General features: G+C 52.2%; 1 long non-coding RNA gene across 1 annotated transcript; it reads right to left on the bottom strand.

The window, feature by feature from the left end:
- Positions 1-12,107: 12,107 nt before the first annotated feature.
- Positions 12,108-13,350, bottom strand: LOC135893405 (uncharacterized). The gene is made up of 3 exons (XR_010562328.1): positions 13,270-13,350; positions 12,787-12,904; positions 12,108-12,189 (listed from the first exon to the last, which is right to left on the bottom strand). It is a non-coding gene; the product is annotated as an uncharacterized LOC135893405 (long non-coding RNA).
- Positions 13,351-13,798: the final 448 nt, after the last annotated feature.

Below are 13,798 nucleotides of genomic sequence, written 5' to 3'. Positions count from 1 at the left end.
GGGGACACTCAGCAGGATCCCTCCCTTACCTGTTCATTTCCAGATCTTTTCACATTGGGGACTCCCCCCCTGCCCCATTGTGTACAGGAGGAGTATTTTACTAAAGAAAGGGTGACTGCCCTGTAATCAGGGTTCAGGTCGCTTTCCCTTTTCTCCTCTCTGCATTGGCCCTCTTCACGCCAAGGTCCAAAGTGAGCTCCCTCTAACTAGGGGGTGGGTCTTTCCCTGCCTTTCACAAGGTAACACTGCCATTTGGAAGGTAGTTCTAGAAACCAGCCTCTTGAGAGGGTTCAGGGTTTGTCCTACTAGCTGTCCCGTGCCCTCCTCACTCACGCACTCAGCCAAGTCAAAGCCCGCGTCCTCTGCATCCACCTGGACCCGCGTTCTGCCGCAAGCTCTCCTGCGCTCTGAAAGAGATCGGTGCCGAAAAGTAGGTATTGGGGTCATTTCCGGCACGGGCAAGTACCTTGCCAATGTAATCTGAATGTACCTTGTACTCGTGCTCTCTACTGAGCCACACCTAACCCGCTTCACCTCTCTCTTTCTAGCAACTCAAAGGACAAAATGGACAAGACGACACAAGCACCAAAGAAACTGCAGGAAAAGGGAAGAAAAAGCCACGGACAAAGGCTGCACACACCGCACACACTGCACCCCTGCACCGAGGGCTCGGGTTCGACACTTCTCCGCACAGGCTTAATCCCCCTTCAGGTGCCCGGTAAAAGGACCTCCCTGTAAATAAGGATCAAGGTCCATTCCTTGCCAACCAAAATGCTTTATGGGTCCCTTCCATAGCTGAGGCTGAGCGACCCCCCTTTAAAAAGGGTTGAGGTCTCTGTGGATTTGAGCTCCTTAGGACCTAGCCTTTAAAATGCCCCGTGCCGTTGACCTCTCCCTGTCAGAAGGGTGCAGGTCTCCCCTTTCTAATTCCTCTTGGGCCGTTGGCACTCGCTGGGCAACGAGACCACCCACTTCTGAGGGAAGGGAGGTCTCTCCTTTACAGCGCTTTTCGCTCTGGCCCATTGGAACGCCCCTGGCTTAAGGACCATCCTGTAAGGAGGGTTTCGGTCTCCTTTGCCATGCAAATTAAGCCACAGGTCACTTTGACACGCCCGGCAAAATGACCGCCCTGTAACCAGGGTGTAAGGTCTTATACCTCTCACGCTTAAGCTAGGGGAGCCTTTCTGTGCCTGCGGCTGAGCGACTCCCCCCGACCCCCCACCCCTTGAGAAGGGTTGAACTTCTGTTTCTCTTAGTCACTTTAAATTCCCACAGAATGATTTCTTCTTGGCGTTTTTGAGATTTGAAGTGAAATCTTACTTGGGACCTATCCCGGTCAGATGGAACATGGTGTGGCGAAGGGGCGGCTGTAAGGGGATGGCGGAGGCCGTGGAAAATTCGCCCCTTTTCTCAAAAAAGCCAAGAAATGGCCCAACCAAGCAAATGTCACAAAGTCTGGAAATGAACAGGTGAGGTGCGGGGCTCCTTGCAGACCCTCACTTCCGTGTAATCCTTCCTCAAGTCCTTTTGCCCTGCCCAATTTACACCGCTCAACCAACCACAACTTTCACCCTTTGTTTTCTTGTGCACAAGAAAGAACACTGTCGGACTGATGAGTGTCTACTGTAGGGATTCGGACAGCTCCGTTAGTTGTGTCCGAATTCCAGGCCTTGTGTCTCTTTGGTGATAAAGAGAGGAGATTCCTCGGGCTACGTTCGAAGAGATTCATGTGGCGGTCCTTTCTGAAATGTGTTGATGTTGAGATGTTGTAGGTAGATGCGGTGGTTTTCAGAGCCGGCACGTGGGTGCACCTAACCCTACTAACAGGACCGCGTCACAAGTAAGAGAGGTCTTTTCTGGTAAAGGTAGGGGGCACAAAGTTGTCATTTTCTTGGTGGGGTAGGAGGTAAATCGGGAAGGGTGTCGCTGAGGGATGGAGGATTGATTGGAAAGGGGACACTCAGCAGGATCCCTCCCTTACCTGTTCATTTCCAGATCTTTTCACATTGGGGACTCCCCCCCTGCCCCATTGTGTACAGGAGGAGTATTTTACTAAAGAAAGGGTGACTGCCCTGTAATCAGGGTTCAGGTCGCTTTCCCTTTTCTCCTCTCTGCATTGGCCCTCTTCACGCCAAGGTCCAAAGTGAGCTCCCTCTAACTAGGGGGTGGGTCTTTCCCTGCCTTTCACAAGGTAACACTGCCATTTGGAAGGTAGTTCTAGAAACCAGCCTCTTGAGAGGGTTCAGGGTTTGTCCTACTAGCTGTCCCGCGCCCTCCTCACTCACGCACTCAGCCAAGTCAAAGCCCGCGTCCTCTGCATCCACCTGGACCCGCGTTCTGCCGCAAGCTCTCCTGCGCTCTGAAAGAGATCGGTGCCGAAAAGTAGGTATTGGGGTCATTTCCGGCACGGGCAAGTACCTTGCCAATGTAATCTGAATGTACCTTGTACTCGTGCTCTCTACTGAGCCACACCTAACCCGCTTCACCTCTCTCTTTCTAGCAACTCAAAGGACAAAATGGACAAGACGACACAAGCACCAAAGAAACTGCAGGAAAAGGGAAGAAAAAGCCACGGACAAAGGCTGCACACACCGCACACACTGCACCCCTGCACCGAGGGCTCGGGTTCGACACTTCTCCGCACAGGCTTAATCCCCCTTCAGGTGCCCGGTAAAAGGACCTCCCTGTAAATAAGGATCAAGGTCCATTCCTTGCCAACCAAAATGCTTTATGGGTCCCTTCCATAGCTGAGGCTGAGCGACCCCCCTTTAAAAAGGGTTGAGGTCTCTCTGGGTTTGAGCTCCTTAGGACCTAGCCTTTAAAATGCCCCGTGCCGTTGACCTCTCCCTGTCAGAAGGGTGCAGGTCTCCCCTTTCTAATTCCTCTTGGGCCGTTGGCACTCGCTGGGCAACGAGACCACCCACTTCTGAGGGAAGGGAGGTCTCTCCTTTACAGCGCTTTTCGCTCTGGCCCATTGGAACGCCCCTGGCTTAAGGACCACCCTGTAAGGAGGGTTTCGGTCTCCTTTGCCATGCAAATTAAGCCACAGGTCACTTTGACAAGCCCGGCAAAATGACCGCCCTGTAACCAGGGTGTAAGGTCTTATACCTCTCACGCTTAAGCTAGGGGAGCCTTTCTGTGCCTGTGGCTGAGCGACTCCCCCTGACCACACACCCCTTGAGAAGGGTTGAACTTCTGTTTCTCTTAGTCACAGTAAATTCCCACAGAATGATTTCTACTTGGCTTTTTTGAGATTTGAAGTGAAAGCTTACTTGGGACCTATCCCGGTCAGATGGAACATGGTGTGGCGAAGGGGCGGCTGTAAGGGGATGGCGGAGGCCGTGGAAAATTCGCCCCTTTTCTCAAAAAAGCCAAGAAATGGCGCAACCAAGCAAATGTCACAAAGTCTGGAAATGAACAGGTGAGGTGGGGGGCTCCTTTCAGACCCTCACTTCCGTGTAATCCTTCCTCAAGTCCTTTTGCCCTGCCCAATTTACACCGCTCTACCAACCACAACTTTCACCCTTTGTTTTCTTGTGCACAATAAAGAAAACTCTCGGACTGATGAGTGTCAAGTGTAGGGATTCGGACAGCTCCGTTAGTTGTGTCCGAATTCCAGGCCTTGTGTCTCTTTGGTGATAAAGAGAGGAGATTCCTCGGGCTACGTTCGAAGAGATTCATGTGGCGGTCCTTTCTGAAATGTGTTGATGTTGAGATGTTGTAGGTAGATGCGGTGGTATTCAGAGCCGGCACGTGGGTGCACCTAACCCTACTAACAGGACCGCGTCACAAGTAAGAGAGGTCTTTTCTGGTAAAGGTAGGGGGCACAAAGTTGTCATTTTCTTGGTGGGGTAGGAGGTAAATCGGGAAGGGTGTCGCTGAGGGATGGAGGATTGATTGGAAAGGGGACACTCAGCAGGATCCCTCCCTTACCTGTTCATTTCCAGATCTTTTCACATTGGGGACTCCCCCCCTGCCCCATTGTGTACAGGAGGAGTATTTTACTAAAGAAAGGGTGACTGCCCTGTAATCAGGGTTCAGGTCGCTTTCCCTTTTCTCCTCTCTGCATTGGCCCTCTTCACGCCAAGGTCCAAAGTGAGCTCCCTCTAACTAGGGGGTGGGTCTTTCCCTGCCTTTCACAAGGTAACACTGCCATTTGGAAGGTAGTTCTAGAAACCAGCCTCTTGAGAGGGTTCAGGGTTTGTCCTACTAGCTGTCCCGCGCCCTCCTCACTCACGCACTCAGCCAAGTCAAAGCCCGCGTCCTCTGCATCCACCTGGACCCGCGTTCTGCCGCAAGCTCTCCTGCGCTCTGAAAGAGATCGGTGCCGAAAAGTAGGTATTGGGGTCATTTCCGGCACGGGCAAGTACCTTGCCAATGTAATCTGAATGTACCTTGTACTCGTGCTCTCTACTGAGCCACACCTAACCCGCTTCACCTCTCTCTTTCTAGCAACTCAAAGGACAAAATGGACAAGACGACACAAGCACCAAAGAAACTGCAGGAAAAGGGAAGAAAAAGCCACGGACAAAGGCTGCACACACCGCACACACTGCACCCCTGCACCGAGGGCTCGGGTTCGACACTTCTCCGCACAGGCTTAATCCCCCTTCAGGTGCCCGGTAAAAGGACCTCCCTGTAAACAAGGATCAAGGTCCATTCCTTGCCAACCAAAATGCTTTATGGGTCCCTTCCATAGCTGAGGCTGAGCGACCCCCCTTTAAAAAGGCTTGAGGTCTCTGTGGGTTTGAGCTCCTTAGGACCTAGCCTTTAAAATGCCCCGTGCCGTTGACCTCTCCCTGTCAGAAGGGTGCAGGTCTCCCCTTTCTAACTCCTCTTGGGCCGTTGGCACTCGCTGGGCAACGAGACCACCCACTTCTGAGGGAAGGGAGGTCTCTCCTTTACAGCGCTTTTCGCTCTGGCCCATTGGAACGCCCCTGGCTTAAGGACCACCCTGTAAGGAGGGTTTCGGTCTCCTTTGCCATGCAAATTAAGCCACAGGTCACTTTGACACGCCCGGCAAAATGACCGCCCTGTAACCAGGGTGTAAGGTCTTATACCTCTCACGCTTAAGCTAGGGGAGCCTTTCTGTGCCTGTGGCTGAGCGACTCCCCCTGACCACACACCCCTTGAGAAGGGTTGAACTTCTGTTTCTCTTAGTCACAGTAAATTCCCACAGAATGATTTCTACTTGGCTTTTTTGAGATTTGAAGTGAAAGCTTACTTGGGACCTATCCCGGTCAGATGGAACATGGTGTGGCGAAGGGGCGGCTGTAAGGGGATGGCGGAGGCCGTGGAAAATTCGCCCCTTTTCTCAAAAAAGCCAAGAAATGGCCCAACCAAGCAAATGTCACAAAGTCTGGAAATGAACAGGTGAGGTGCGGGGCTCCTTGCAGACCCTCACTTCCGTCTAATCCTTCCTCAAGTCCTTTTGCCCTGCCCAATTTACACCGCTCAACCAACCACAACTTTCACCCTTTGTTTTCTTGTGCACAAGAAAGAACACTGTCGGACTGATGAGTGTCTATTGTAGGGATTCGGACAGCTCCGTTAGTTGTGTCCGAATTCTAGGCCTTGTGTCTCTTTGGTGATAAAGAGAGGAGATTCCTCGGGCTACGTTCGAAGAGATTCATGTGGCGGTCCTTTCTGAAATGTGTTGATGTTGAGATGTTGTAGGTAGATGCGGTGGTTTTCAGAGCCGGCACGTGGGTGCACCTAACCCTACTAACAGGACCGCGTCACAAGTAAGAGAGGTCTTTTCTGGTAAAGGTAGGGGGCACAAAGTTGTCATTTTCTTGGTGGGGTAGGAGGTAAATCGGGAAGGGTGTCGCTGAGGGATGGAGGATTGATTGGAAAGGGGACACTCAGCAGGATCCCTCCCTTACCTGTTCATTTCCAGATCTTTTCACATTGGGGACTCCCCCCCTGCCCCATTGTGTACAGGAGGAGTATTTTACTAAAGAAAGGGTGACTGCCCTGTAATCAGGGTTCAGGTCGCTTTCCCTTTTCTCCTCTCTGCATTGGCCCTCTTCACGCCAAGGTCCAAAGTGAGCTCCCTCTAACTAGGGGGTGGGTCTTTCCCTGCCTTTCACAAGGTAACACTGCCATTTGGAAGGTAGTTCTAGAAACCAGCCTCTTGAGAGGGTTCAGGGTTTGTCCTACTAGCTGTCCCGTGCCCTCCTCACTCACTCACGCACTCAGCCAAGTCAAAGCCCGCGTCCTCTGCATCTACCTGGACCCGCGTTCTGCCGCAAGCTCTCCTGCGCTCTGAAAGAGATCGGTGCCGAAAAGTAGGTATTGGGGTCATTTCCGGCAGGGCCGTGTACCTTGCCAATGTAATCTGAATGTACACTGTACACGTGCTCTCTACTGAGCCACACCTAACCCGCTTCACCTCTCTCTTTCTAGCAACTCAAAGGACAAAATGGACAAGACGACACAAGCACCAAAGAAACTGCAGGAAAAGGGAAGAAAAAGCCACGGCCAAAGGCTGCACACACCGCACACACCGCACCCCTGTACCGTGGGCTCGGGTTCGACACTTCTCCGCACAGGCTTAATCCCCCTTCAGGTGCCCGGTAAAAGGACCTCCCTGTAAATAAGGATCAAGGTCCATTCCTTGCCAACCAAAATGCTTTATGGGTCCCTTCCATAGCTGAGGCTGAGCGACCCCCCTTTAAAAAGGGTTGAGGTCTCTCTGGGTTTGAGCTCCTTAGGACCTAGCCTTTAAAATGCCCCGTGCCGTTGACCTCTCCCTGTCAGAAGGGTGCAGGTCTCCCCTTTCTAATTCCTCTTGGGCCGTTGGCACTCGCTGGGCAACGAGACCACCCACTTCTGAGGGAAGGGAGGTCTCTCCTTTACAGCGCTTTTCGCTCTGGCCCATTGGAACGCCCCTGGCTTAAGGACCACCCTGTAAGGAGGGTTTCGGTCTCCTTTGCCATGCAAATTAAGCCACAGGTCACTTTGACACGCCCGGCAAAATGACCGCCCTGTAACCAGGGTGTAAGGTCTTATACCTCTCACGCTTAAGCTAGGGGAGCCTTTCTGTGCCTGTGGCTGAGCGACTCCCCCTGACCACACACCCCTTGAGAAGGGTTGAACTTCTGTTTCTCTTAGTCACAGTAAATTCCCACAGAATGATTTCTACTTGGCTTTTTTGAGATTTGAAGTGAAAGCTTACTTGGGACCTATCCCGGTCAGATGGAACATGGTGTGGCGAAGGGGCGGCTGTAAGGGGATGGCGGAGGCCGTGGAAAATTCGCCCCTTTTCTCAAAAAAGCCAAGAAATGGCCCAACCAAGCAAATGTCACAAAGTCTGGAAATGAACAGGTGAGGTGCGGGGCTCCTTGCAGACCCTCACTTCCGTCTAATCCTTCCTCAAGTCCTTTTGCCCTGCCCAATTTACACCGCTCAACCAACCACAACTTTCACCCTTTGTTTTCTTGTGCACAAGAAAGAACACTGTCGGACTGATGAGTGTCTATTGTAGGGATTCGGACAGCTCCGTTAGTTGTGTCCGAATCCCAGGCCTTGTGTCTCTTTGGTGATAAAGAGAGGAGATTCCTCGGGCTACGTTCGAAGAGATTCATGTGGCGGTCCTTTCTGAAATGTGTTGATGTTGAGATGTTGTAGGTAGATGCGGTAGTTTTCAGAGCCGGCACGTGGGTGCACCTAACCCTACTAACAGGACCGCGTCACAAGTAAGAGGGGTCTTTTCTGGTAAAGGTTAGGGGGCACAAAGTTGTCATTTTCTTGGTGGGGTAGGAAGGTAAGTCGGGAAGGGTGTCGCTGAGGGACGGAGGATTGATTGGAAAGGGGACACTCAGCAGGATCCCTCCCTTACCTGTTCATTTCCAGATCTTTTCACATTGGGGACTCCCCCCCTGCTCCATTGTGTACAGGAGGAGTATTTTACTAAAGAAAGGGTGACTGCCCTGTAATCAGGGTTCAGGTCGCTTTCCCTTTTCTCCTCTCTGCATTGGCCCTCTTCACGCCAAGGTCCAAAGTGAGCTCCCTCTAACTAGGGGGTGGGTCTTTCCCTGCCTTTCACAAGGTAACACTGCCATTTGGAAGGTAGTTCTAGAAACCAGCCTCTTGAGAGGGTTCAGGGTTTGTCCTACTAGCTGTCCCGTGCCCTCCTCACTCACTCACGCACTCAGCCAAGTCAAAGCCCGCGTCCTCTGCATCCACCTGGACCCGCGTTCTGCCGCAAGCTCTCCTGCGCTCTGAAAGAGATCGGTGCCGAAAAGTAGGTATTGGGGTAATTTCCGGCACGGGCAAGTACCTTGCCAATGTAATCTGAATGTACCTTGTACTCGTGCTCTCTACTGAGCCACACCTAACCCGCTTCACCTCTCTCTTTCTAGCAACTCAAAGGACAAAATGGACAAGACGACACAAGCACCAAAGAAACTGCAGGAAAAGGGAAGAAAAAGCCACGGACAAAGGCTGCACACACCGCACACACCGCACCCCTGCACCGAGGGCTCGGGTTCGACACTTCTCCGCACAGGCTTAATCCCCCTTCAGGTGCCCGGTAAAAGGACCTCCCTGTAAACAAGGATCAAGGTCCATTCCTTGCCAACCAAAATGCTTTATGGGTCCCTTCCATAGCTGAGGCTGAGCGACCCCCCTTTAAAAAGGCTTGAGGTCTCTGTGGATTTGAGCTCCTTAGGACCTAGCCTTTAAAATGCCCCGTGCCGTTGACCTCTCCCTGTCAGAAGGGTGCAGGTCTCCCCTTTCTAACTCCTCTTGGGCCGTTGGCACTCGCTGGGCAACGAGACCACCCACTTCTGAGGGAAGGGAGGTCTCTCCTTTACAGCGCTTTTCGCTCTGGCCCATTGGAACGCCCCTGGCTTAAGGACCTTCCTGTAAGGAGGGTTTCGGTCTCCTTTGCCATGCAAATTAAGCCACAGGTCACTTTGACAAGCCCGGCAAAATGACCGCCCTGTAACCAGGGTGTAAGGTCTTATACCTCTCACGCTTAAGCTAGGGGAGCCTTTCTGTGCCTGCGGCTGAGCGACTCCCCCCGACCCCCCACCCCTTGAGAAGGGTTGAACTTCTGTTTCTCTTAGTCACTTTAAATTCCCACAGAATGATTTCTTCTTGGCGTTTTTGAGATTTGAAGTGAAATCTTACTTGGGACCTATCCCGGTCAGATGGAACATGGTGTGGCGAAGGGGCGGCTGTAAGGGGATGGCGGAGGCCGTGGAAAATTCGCCCCTTTTCTCAAAAAAGCCAAGAAATGGCCCAACCAAGCAAATGTCACAAAGTCTGGAAATGAACAGGTGAGGTGCGGGGCTCCTTGCAGACCCTCACTTCCGTCTAATCCTTCCTCAAGTCCTTTTGCCCTGCCCAATTTACACCGCTCAACCAACCACAACTTTCACCCTTTGTTTTCTTGTGCACAAGAAAGAACACTGTCGGACTGATGAGTGTCTACTGTAGGGATTCGGACAGCTCCGTTAGTTGTGTCCGAATTCCAGGCCTTGTGTCTCTTTGGTGATAAAGAGAGGAGATTCCTCGGGCTACGTTCGAAGAGATTCATGTGGCGGTCCTTTCTGAAATGTGTTGATGTTGAGATGTTGTAGGTAGATGCGGTGGTTTTCAGAGCCGGCACGTGGGTGCACCTAACCCTACTAACAGGACCGCGTCACAAGTAAGAGAGGTCTTTTCTGGTAAAGGTAGGGGGCACAAAGTTGTCATTTTCTTGGTGGGGTAGGAGGTAAATCGGGAAGGGTGTCGCTGAGGGATGGAGGATTGATTGGAAAGGGGACACTCAGCAGGATCCCTCCCTTACCTGTTCATTTCCAGATCTTTTCACATTGGGGACTCCCCCCCTGCCCCATTGTGTACAGGAGGAGTATTTTACTAAAGAAAGGGTGACTGCCCTGTAATCAGGGTTCAGGTCGCTTTCCCTTTTCTCCTCTCTGCATTGGCCCTCTTCACGCCAAGGTCCAAAGTGAGCTCCCTCTAACTAGGGGGTGGGTCTTTCCCTGCCTTTCACAAGGTAACACTGCCATTTGGAAGGTAGTTCTAGAAACCAGCCTCTTGAGAGGGTTCAGGGTTTGTCCTACTAGCTGTCCCGTGCCCTCCTCACTCACTCACGCACTCAGCCAAGTCAAAGCCCGCGTCCTCTGCATCCACCTGGACCCGCGTTCTGCCGCAAGCTCTCCTGCGCTCTGAAAGAGATCGGTGCCGAAAAGTAGGTATTGGGGTCATTTCCGGCACGGGCAAGTACCTTGCCAATGTAATCTGAATGTACCTTGTACTCGTGCTCTCTACTGAGCCACACCTAACCCGCTTCACCTCTCTCTTTCTAGCAACTCAAAGGACAAAATGGACAAGACGACACAAGCACCAAAGAAACTGCAGGAAAAGGGAAGAAAAAGCCACGGACAAAGGCTGCACACACCGCACACACTGCACCCCTGCACCGAGGGCTCGGGTTCGACACTTCTCCGCACAGGCTTAATCCCCCTTCAGGTGCCCGGTAAAAGGACCTCCCTGTAAACAAGGATCAAGGTCCATTCCTTGCCAACCAAAATGCTTTATGGGTCCCTTCCATAGCTGAGGCTGAGCGACCCCCCTTTAAAAAGGGTTGAGGTCTCTCTGGGTTTGAGCTCCTTAGGACCTAGCCTTTAAAATGCCCCGTGCCGTTGACCTCTCCCTGTCAGAAGGGTGCAGGTCTCCCCTTTCTAATTCCTCTTGGGCCGTTGGCACTCGCTGGGCAACGAGACCACCCACTTCTGAGGGAAGGGAGGTCTCTCCTTTACAGCGCTTTTCGCTCTGGCCCATTGGAACGCCCCTGGCTTAAGGACCACCCTGTAAGGAGGGTTTCGGTCTCCTTTGCCATGCAAATTAAGCCACAGGTCACTTTGACAAGCCCGGCAAAATGACCGCCCTGTAACCAGGGTGTAAGGTCTTATACCTCTCACGCTTAAGCTAGGGGAGCCTTTCTGTGCCTGCGGCTGAGCGACTCCCCCTGACCACACACCCCTTGAGAAGGGTTGAACTTCTGTTTCTCTTAGTCACAGTAAATTCCCACAGAATGATTTCTACTTGGCTTTTTTGAGATTTGAAGTGAAAGCTTACTTGGGACCTATCCCGGTCAGATGGAATATGGTGTGGCGAAGGGGCGGCTGTAAGGGGATGGCGGAGGCCGTGGATAATTCGCCCCTTTTCTCAAAAAAGCCAAGAAATGGCCCAACCAAGCAAATGTCACAAAGTCTGGAAATGAACAGGTGAGGTGGGGGGCTCCTTTCAGACCCTCACTTCCGTCTAATCCTTCCTCAAGTCCTTTTGCCCTGCCCAATTTACACCGCTCAACCAACCACAACTTTCACCCTTTGTTTTCTTGTGCACAATAAAGAACACTGTCGGACTGATGAGTGTCAACTGTAGGGATTCGGACAGCTCCGTTAGTTGTGTCCGAATTCCAGGCCTTGTGTCTCTTTGGTGATAAAGAGAGGAGATTCCTCGGGCTACGTTCGAAGAGATTCATGTGGCGGTCCTTTCTGAAATGTGTGGATGTTGAGATGTTGTAGGTAGATGCGGTGGTATTCAGAGCCGGCACGTGGGTGCACCTAACCCTACTAACAGGACCGCGTCACAAGTAAGAGGGGTCTTTTCTGGTAAAGGTAGGGGGCATAAAGTTGTCATTTTCTTGGTGGGGTAGGAGGTAAGTCGGGAAGGGTGTCGCTGAGGGATGGAGGATTGATTGGAAAGGGGACACTCAGCAGGATCCCTCCCTTACCTGTTCATTTCCAGATCTTTTCAGATTGGGGACTCCCCCTCCCCCCGCCATTGTGTAAAGGAGGAGTATTTTACTAAAGAAAGGGTGACTGCCCTGTAATCAGGGTTCAGGTCTCTTTCCCTTTTCTCCTCCCTGTATTGGCCCCCTTAACGGCACCCGACATAGTCACTCTGCAGAGTAGACTCTTGCCCCTCCGCAGCCTTGATACCACAGAGCCCCTACCCAACGTGGAAGCACACGGTCTGTGAAGAAAACTAGAGGGAGCACACATGAGGAATTCAAAGCACTGACCTCTTACTCATAGCCCATTATGAACAGTCCTCAGGTTTCCGCCTCCCAGATATCTGCTTAGAAGGATGTCCAGGTTGCTCAGGTCCACTTGTGCCAGCTTCTTCTGTGGCTGGGGCTCCTGGCCAATTCCTCTGCAAGCGCAGCTTCAAAAGCCAAGCATGAGCCAACACTACACAAATCTCTATTGGTGTGTGAAATCTTGCCCTCATCCCTGCCTCCCTCTCCCATCCCATCTACATCAGCCCCACTGGATGAACAGAAACTGAGTGATCATTTCTCTCGTGGAGCAACAGTGACACCAGGTGGCCTGCCAGGGGAATGCACAAAGCATTTCCCTTAGGCAGTAACAGTGCCACCAGGTGGCCACTCGGTGTAATTGCACAGAACATGTCTCTCATGAAGCAAAAAGGAGACTGCGTGGCTACCCCGGGTAATCACAGAGCATTTCCTTCATGGAGCAATATTGACACCGGGTGGACACTCTGTATAGTTGCACAGAGCATTTCCCAAATAAAGCAACAGTGACACTGGGTGGCTAATCCAGGTAATGCACAAAGCATTTCCCCCATGGAGCAACAGTGGCACTGGGTGGACACCTGGGGTAATGCACAGAGCATTTCCTTAAGGAGCAACAGTGACACTGTGCCGTGATACAGCAGGGCCAGAGAGCAGCAGGAGAATGGTAGAAGAAAACTAGAGTGGTACGGATGAGCAATAGAGTGCCATAATTGTTCACTCACAGCCAGTCATGGAGAAGACAAAGCGGAGGACTGTTCATCTCTGCTTACAAGGATGTCCAGGCTGCTCAGGTTCACTTCTTCCAGTTTCTCCTCCGGCTGGGGCTCCTGGGCGATTCCTCTGCAAACACAGCATATAACCCAAGCAGGAGCCATCACTGCCCAAAGTTCTACTGGTGTACGAGATACTGCCCTCCCTCTCCCATCCACTGTACATCAGCCCCACTTGATGAACAGTGACAGTCAACTCCCACAGTCACCCCCACCACTACCAATGGAGGATCTAGTACCATCATGCTTCTCTTCCCCCTCCCAATGCCCCATTGGGTTGCAGACGCCCCAGACCAAGCCTGTGAGCATGCACCATTGCCCATGTTCTATGCAAGGAGACAGGACAAGGGGAGAGAGAGAGAGTATGTTGGCCAACATATGAGAGCTCAAAGAGAGACACATAGGAAGAAGGACAAACTCACCACCTGTACTCACCTTTCCGGTTCCAGGCCTCTGCTCAGGTGAACATGCTCCTCCCTGTCCAAGAAGATCAGCTGCTCCCAAGATAGGGAAATTCTCCCTCTGCACCCAGAACAAGGAGGAAAACTTTTATTACAAACCGAGCCCCACCTAAAGGGAAGCAGATGTTTGTACTCAGCCTTTACCACACATGTATCTTAGAGGCCACCTGGGGTATTTCTCAGAATGTAGTTGCCCTGGACCAACAGTGACACCCAGTGGCCAATCACGGCAATGCACAGAGCATGTCCCCCAGGCAGCAGCAGTGACACTTGGTGGCCACTCGCGGCAAAGCACAAAGAATTTCCCTCGTCGAGCAACACAGACACTACGTGGCCACTCAGGGTATGGCAGAAACCATTTCCCCCCCACAGCGCTGCAGTGATACTCGGTGGCCAGCCGGGGTAATGCCTGTGCTGTCTGCCTTGGACCATCAATGCCATCCGGTGGCCAGGCAGGGTAACATACAGACTGTGTTTCTCCTGGAGCAGCGGTGACACCCGGT

The sequence above is a fragment of the Emys orbicularis genome, chromosome 22, assembly GCF_028017835.1.
Source record: "Emys orbicularis isolate rEmyOrb1 chromosome 22, rEmyOrb1.hap1, whole genome shotgun sequence".
Taxonomy (NCBI): domain Eukaryota; kingdom Metazoa; phylum Chordata; order Testudines; family Emydidae; genus Emys; species Emys orbicularis.
The sequence above is the reverse complement of the archived record's forward strand: the minus strand, read 5'-3'. Positions and strand labels throughout refer to the sequence as shown.